Genomic DNA, 8,395 nt, shown 5'->3' on the forward strand with positions numbered 1-8,395 from the left:
AAAGGGCAAATCTGCTTCGATTGGATTTTGGTTAAGTAATTAAATTAAGTAAATTGAATTGAGTTCACTTCACGTCGTTTGAAGACAAAACGAAACTTTTATTTGTAGAAAGTAGAGTGGTGGGCGGCCGACGGGAGGTGGTCGTTGCGTGGAATGGGATGGGGCAACCAAGAGGATTACACTTGTTATTCGAGGTTAAACAATTAACTAATAGATTTATCAATTTCTCCATTGAGCATAGACATCAGGCATAAATACATAAATGCTTCAATTTGCCCAAGTCAGTGTGTCTGTCTGTCTGTCCTTCCTGTTCGTATGTCTTGCTGCCAGATTGTCGGCCTGTCAGTTAGTTTAACTGGTAGAGGATTTTGGATATTTAAGAGGCTTTTTAAGAAACAAACAAGACACTCTGTTTAATCATGGCTATGATTATGTTCCACAGCAATTTATATGCTTCCGTTTAAAGATTTTTGGAGATGTTTTGTGTTTTTCATATGTACATATGTTTGCTTGAAAGATTTAACGAAACCAATTAATATCAGAATAGATGCGAAACTATTTTATTTAACATCATTTAACTTTTGACTTGACATTGGTTGTATACAAAATCAGGTCAATTGGAGTAAAATATACATTGAGATTATGGCAAATTATAAGTAATAGTTTAAGAAAAATATTAAGAAATCGCTTTATTGTTTGGGTTTATTCGTATTTGTTTGTATGTTGATGAATTTCGGTGAACATATGTGGATGAATTCGGAAATTATTTAAATGATTGATGAAATTAATAAAAATTGTAAGAAATATGTATATATAAAATTGAGCGTAAGTTATCCGACTTTCTAAATATTTTACGGACATACACAGAAAAAACTATGATAAAAAATTCCCATTTAAATTTTTAATTGAATTTTAGGGACACGGTGGTTGAGCTGGCGAACTCCACAAGCAGAGCTTAGTCAACAAGAGGATTGCCAAAGGGAGGTGTAATATCACCCATGCTGTGGCTATTGGTAGTGAACGAAGTTTTGATTGGGCTGAACAGCAAGGGCATTAAGGTAATGGCATACGCGGATGCCATTGTGATATTGGTTTAGGGGAAATTCCGGGATACGATTGCAGATGTGCTGAAGTGAGTCTTTACAATATCTTTCGGAGGGGACTCAAGGATGTGAATTATGCTATGGTCACACAGGGCAAATATTTGACAGAAATCAAAAAAGAATCCGTCGCCACAGCCAAACCAGCTAACATTTTTAGTGGGATATATAACATCAAGGTAGGATTATTTTCCAAAAACGGTACCCAGATGTACAGAAAATGATTCTGGAAAAATGTTTGACACTCATTTCGGTCAAATATTTGCCTTAGGGGTGAACTATGGGAAAATAGAGCTAGAATTTTTCAGCAGGAGAAGAAAGGATACCGGATACAAGGCTCCTGAACTGCAAGGAATGAAGTTGAGCCCCTCGAAATCAGCAAGGTACATGGTAGTTCTTTTGGACTCCAAATTGAACTGGATGGAGAACTCTGCAGACAGCATAATAAGGGCATATGCGGACAGCATAATCTCTGCAGACAGCATAATATGCGGCATTAAACTCTTGTCAGAAATTGTTCGGGGAAAGATAGGGAATGAACCCTTCCCTTTTTAGTTGGCTTTATACCGCGGTCGTAAGACCTGTGGCTACATAGGGTTGTCATATTTGGTGGACAATCGTGAGCCACCAAAATCATATGCCGAAAATAAATAGAATAAATAGAACTGAACTTAGTTATATGACTGATGGGAATTTGCCAACTCGATTTACACGTGAGGAAAACAGCAGAGTTGACACTTATGAGACTTAAGAGCTTGGAAAGGCTGGAGAGTACTGCATGCAGACATACTGAAATTCTTGCCGGGCCACTGAGCATGTTTATCATCACAATCCGACATTTATTATACCAAGAATGGGGTGACAGAAGGATACCTTTCGGAACTCTGAATATGTATGCGGACAGATCAAAGATGGATGAAGGAACTGTTAGCGTCATTTACTGCAGTAAACTAGAAATACGAGAATCTTACACGATGTACTTTGCAGGCGGAGATTTCTGTGATCACAAAAGCCCCTGTTGAAGAGGCCGTTATTCAGAAGCGATATCAGTTTCTTCATCGATAGTCAAGAAGCTAAAAAACTTCTTATGTAGCGTTGATATAAGGTCCAGACGATGTCGTAGAGAACTCAAGGTTTTCACTGAACAACCCAGCAAAAAAATGGGAAGTTCTTCTAAAGGCACAACTTTAAAGAAACTTCCAAAACTGTTGTCCCAAAGATGTTCTTTATTTTAACTGCACTGGAAGTTTATTTGAGTAAATTTTTCATAACTCGCTTTTTTTCATATTTTTAAAGTTGTTTTGTTTCAAATAGGTTAAAAAACAGATTACGAATTAATGAAATGATACAAATTATTAAAATTTTTCCGAAAAAAAATTAAATCCATTCTAGAAATCTTGCTAGTTTTTGAAGATATTTGATGTCAAACGTTCCAGACATGCGTAAGAATGCATTAAAAAAATTGAAATTTATTTATTTGTCAAAATATCACATATCTTCTTAATTCACATACAAAACACTGAATTCGCATCACACCAAATTCAGTGCAACGGCTACTGAAATGGTGGAAATTCAACGCTTCTGCGCCAATTTTGCACCTCTTCCGAGTCCAAAAAAAAAAAAAACATTTTCACTACTTTTTTGGCGACGCTTTTATTTGCTGGAAGCATAAAATAGCTCCGTGCTGGGTACCTGGGCACTGTGGAATAATGAGGAATAAGGAGGCGGATGAGGTGGCTAAGGAGGGCGCTCGTGGAACGAATAATGTCCTAGCGGTCGGTTTTTCTTCACTATCTTCTTATTTTTACACGATATAAATTACGTATGATTAAATATGGCGAAGACGTTGGGTCTCTTCGGAAGATTGCGAGCAAACCAAGTTGATATGAGGCAAAAAGAACCAAAGAAACTGGGAACTTTTGATATCGATAAATTGCAGAGGAATTGCGGCCTTTGATTGACATTTTAACAGGACATAACACACTTGGGAAAGATATGGTAAGAATAGGCCTTAAAGATTATGATGATGTCTGGACACGGAAGTTACAGAAGTGGTACGAGTCACTTCCTGTGTCAGTGTCCAGCATTATCCTTTAGAAAAAAACAAGTATATACGGCCAGGCCGAATCTTATGTACCCTCCACCATGGATTGCGTAGAAACTTCTACGAAAGTCTGTCATCCACAATCGAAATACTTGGGTTGTGGTATCTTAAAACTTCTTAACATCGTTTTCTAAATTGTTAGTTAGTCCACACGTGGTATATATTAGACAAAAAAGGTATGTAGAGGTAAGTCTACAAATAATTACGAATCGATATGGACTTTTGCACGGTACGTAGAGAGCCAGAATTGAAATATGGGGGTCGCTTATATGTGGGCTATATACAATTATGAACTTGATATGGATCAATTTTTGTGTGATTGGAAATCGATTTATCTGAGGGATATATATATAACTATAGACCGATATGGACCTAGTTAGGCATGGTTGTTAACGGTCATATACTAGCACAATGTACCAAATTTCAACTGACTCGGATTAATTTTGCTCCTCCAAGTGGCTCCAAAACCAAATCTCGGGATCGGTTTATATGGGGGCTATATACGATTATGGACTGATATGGACGACTTTTGGCATGGTTGTTAAATATCATATACTACCACCACGTACCAAATTTCAATCAGATCGGATGAATTTTGCTTCTCCAAAAGGCACCGGAGGTCAAATCTGGGGTAGGTTTGTATGGGGGCTATATATAATTATGGACTGATATGAACCGATTCCTGCATGGTTGTTGGATACCATATAACATACTAACATCACGTACCAAATTTCAACCGAATCGGATGAATTTTGCTCTTCCAAGGGGCTCCGGAGGTCAAATCTGGGCATCGGTTTATACGGGGGCTATATATAATTATGGACCGATTTCGACCACTTTTTGCATTGATGTTTGAGGCCATATATTAACACCACGTACCAAATTTCAACAGAATCAGATGAATTTTAGTCTTCCAAGAGGCTCAGGAGGTCAAATCTGGTGATCGGTTTATAGGGGGCTGTATATATTTATGGACCGATGTGGACCAGTTTTTGCATGGTTGTTAGAGGTAATATGCTGACACCATGAACCAAATTTCAACCGGATCGGATGACATTTGCTTCTCTTAGAGGCTCCGCAATCCGAATCTGGGGATCGGTTTATATGGGGGCTATATATAATTATAGACCGATGTGGACCAATTTTTTGTCCATGGTTGTTAGAGACCATATACCAACACCATGTATCAAATTACAGCCGGATCGCATGAAATTTGCTTCTCTTAGAGGATCGGCAAGCCAAATTTGGAGGTCCGTTTATATGGGGGCTATACGTAAAAGTGGATCGATATGGCCCATTTGCAATACCATCCGACCTACATTAATAACAACTACTTGTGCCAAGTTTCAAGTCGATAGCTTGTTTCGTTCGGATGTTAGCGTGATTTCATCAGACGGACGGACGGACATGCTTAGATCGACTCAGAATTCCACCACGACCCAGAATATATAATAGGTTGGCTGATAAGTCCCCGGTCTAACAAACAAAAACACATTTATTTTGTCAAAATTCGTTTTTATTATTCAACATAGTTCCCTTCAAGAGCGATACAACGATTATAATGACCTTCCAATTTTTTGATACCATTTTGGTAGTACTCCTTCGGTTTTGCCTCAAAATAGGCCTCAGTTTCGGCGATCGCCTCTTCATTGCAGCCAAATTTTTTCCCTGCGAGTATCCTTTTGAGGTCTAAGAAAAAGTCGCTGGGGGCCAGATCTGGAAAATACGGTGGGTGGGGAAGCAATTCGAAGCCCAATTCATGAATTTTTGCCATCGTTCTCAATAACTTGTGGCACGGCGCGTTGCCTTGGTGGAACAACACTTTTTTCTTCTTCATATGGGGCCGTTTTGCCGCAATTTCGACCCTCAAACGCTCCAATAACGCCATATAATTGTCACTGTTGATGGGTTTTCCCTTTTCAAGATAATCGATAAAAATTATTCCATGCGCATCCCAAAAAACAGAGGCCATTACTTTGGCAGCGAACTTTTGAGTCTTTCCACGCTTCGGAGACGGTTCACCGGTCGCTGTCCACTCAGCCGACTGTCGATTGGACTCAGGAGTGTAGAGATGGAGCCATGTTTCATATCGACGGAAAAACTCGGGTGTATTATGAGTTAACAGCTGCAAACACCGCTCAGAATCATCAACACGTTGTTGTTTTTGGTCAAATGTGAGCTCGCGCGGCACCCATTTTGCACAGAGCTTCCGCATATCCAAATATTGATGAATGATATGACCAACACGTTCCTTTGATATCTTTAAGGCCTCTGCTATCTCGGTCAACTTCATTTTACGGTCATTCAAAATCATTTTGGTGATTTTTTTTTATGTTTTCGTCGGTAACCACCTTTTTCGGGCGTCCACTGAGTTCACCGTTCACCGTGCTCATTTCACCATGCTTGGATTTTGCATATCAATCAATTATTATTGATTTCTTTCGGGCAGAGTCCGGAAACTCATTATCAAGCCAAGTTTTTGCTTCCATCGATTTTTTTCCTTTCAGAAAACAGTATTTTATCAAAACAAAAATCCTTTTTTTCCATTTTTTTTCACAATAACAAAAGTTGCTTCACAAAAGACGCTCTATCTCACAAACTAATTGACTTACAGACGTCAAATTTTGACACGAATCATTTGAAGGTTGGTACTATATAAAAATAATATACATTTAATACTAGCGATGGCATCTATGTGTCAGACCGGGGATTTATCAGCCAACCTGTTATATGGCCCATTTGCAATACCATTCGACCTACATCAATAACAACTACTTGATGATTTCAACAGACGGACGGACGGACATGCTCAGATCGACTCAGAATTTCACCACAACCCAGAATATATACACTTTAAGGGGTCTTTGAGCAATATTTCGATGTGTTACAAACGGAATGACAAAGTTAATATACCCCCATCCTATGGTGGAGGGTATAACAAGATACTGGACTCCTTTTTCTTTCAGGCTCTTACTGACAGTACAGCTTAAGGAACATACTTGCCTTCATCAGGGCCTCTGGTTGGTTGTTCTAAGATTTCTGTTATAGAAGACGGACAAGTGGAATTTCTGAGACTACTTTAAAGGAGACCACATCGGGAGGAAGAAGCTGGAAAGATTACTTCGAGGAATCGCAATGGACCTATAGTGCTCTACGTGGACATTCGACGCAAAAATTGATGTCATCCTCTAGAACATCACCATGATGATAAACTATGATTCGTCCCACAGACGTATGTTTACCTTATCCGTAAGTTCCAATAGGTTAACTTTCCTAGGGTTAAAGAAACGAAAAACATTTTTAATTAAAAGAAATTGCGTTTAAATGAACTGATATATTGAATCTTTAGATTTAATGTAAAAAGCCCTTGAAATATAGGCTATGACTTGTATTGGTGTGGGATGGTATGGCGAACGGCTCATATCGAACCATTTTTAGGTATAGACCCCATATAAACCGACCCCCCTGATTTGACTTGCGGAATCTTTGGATTTGCAAATTTCATCCGGTCCTATTGAAATTTGGCCTCTGGATTTCATTCGATGCTGTTGAAATTTGATATGTAATGTTAGTGTATGCCCTCTTACTATCATGTAAAAATCTGCCTTTATCAGCCCATTATAATATATAGGACCATATTAACCGATCCCCAGATTTAATCTCCGGAACCTCTTGGTTAGGTTAAAGTGGTAGCCCTATTTAGTTTAAGAAATTTGTTCCACCACCTCTTGGTGGAACAAATTTCATACAATTCGCTTGAAATTTGGCCTTCTGTTTACCACGCGAAAAATTTCTTCATATCGGTTTAAAATTATTTATAAACTATTCAGTATAAGATGACCACGAACTAAAGAGACTTTTTTATTTAACATATACTCCATATGGGCTAACTGATATTTGGAGGACAATGATGAGAAATAAAACTACACTTTGCCATGGGGAATTTTTACCACAACCCGAGTAATTAGATTGTGGTCGAAGCTTTAGTAGAACTTTTTACGCAATCCAGGTTACATAACATTCGACCTGGCTGAACTTTAGGCCAAATTTACTTGTTATTTTTTAATTTTTTTTTACAAATACCCCCCTTTAAATCAAATAGGCTTAACTCACCTAAATCTATCCCATTTTCTCTTGCCCAATGACATTTTCATTGTACTACGTGCTTTGGTAGAGTGAAGTCCATTCACGTTTATTGAAATTATTATCGTTACATCATTATCATCGTCAGTCACTACGTGTGGATACCATGAAATTTACTAAAAATAATAATAATACCTGTTAACTGAATGATGAAGCAATTTTAGCAAGGATTTCCATTTTTCCGGACTATAGCCAACACTAATTTCATTAAAAATCTCATTCAAATGACCATATATTTTTTGGTACATTCAATGGCAGATAACCCGTTTGCCATATATGCGAATATCCTTCACACACATAACAAAAAAGGCAACAAACTGGGCAATTTGCATACATTTTTCATAAGTAAATTACAGATGTGTCCGTTTTGTTGAACCATGTTTTATAACAGCATGCGTATCATTTTATGAGTAAGTTTGTGTGTGTGTGTGAGAGAGAAGGGGTAATGTGTATATGTTAAGGATTGTATGAGTGTAGAATTTTAATAAACATTTTCGCAGTCATGCAAAAAAAAAATCGAAAAAAAAACAGGGGAACAAAACCAACAAGTTTCAGTGGATTTTTATTTTTATTGCTTCGTCCATATAATGGGAGGTATATTAAATTTGACTTTCCTTTTGTCACAAGCTCTGAAAAAGTCTACGATCGTTGATGCATAAGTCAACTCCATGTGGCCGGCTGCCTGTTGGAATTAGGCTAGAAAAAGATATCATATGAAATTTTGCGAAATATAGCAGCTGGTTTAAAATACGAGATATTTATTATACCCTACACCATAGGATGGGGGTATATTAACTTTGTCCGTTTGTAACACATCGAAATATTGCTCTAAGACCCCATAAATTCTGAGTCGATCTGAGCATGTCCGTCCGCCCGTCCGTCTGTTGAAATCACGCTAACTTCCGAACGAAACAAGCTATCGACTTGAAACTTGGCACAAGTAGTTGTTATTGATGTAGGTCGGATGGTATTGCAAATGGGCCATATCGGTCCACTTTTACTTATAGCACCCATATAAACGGACCCCCAAATTTGTCTTGCGATTGCT

The sequence above is a fragment of the Haematobia irritans genome, chromosome 4 (assembly GCF_050003625.1).
Source record: "Haematobia irritans isolate KBUSLIRL chromosome 4, ASM5000362v1, whole genome shotgun sequence".
NCBI lineage: Eukaryota > Metazoa > Arthropoda > Insecta > Diptera > Muscidae > Haematobia > Haematobia irritans.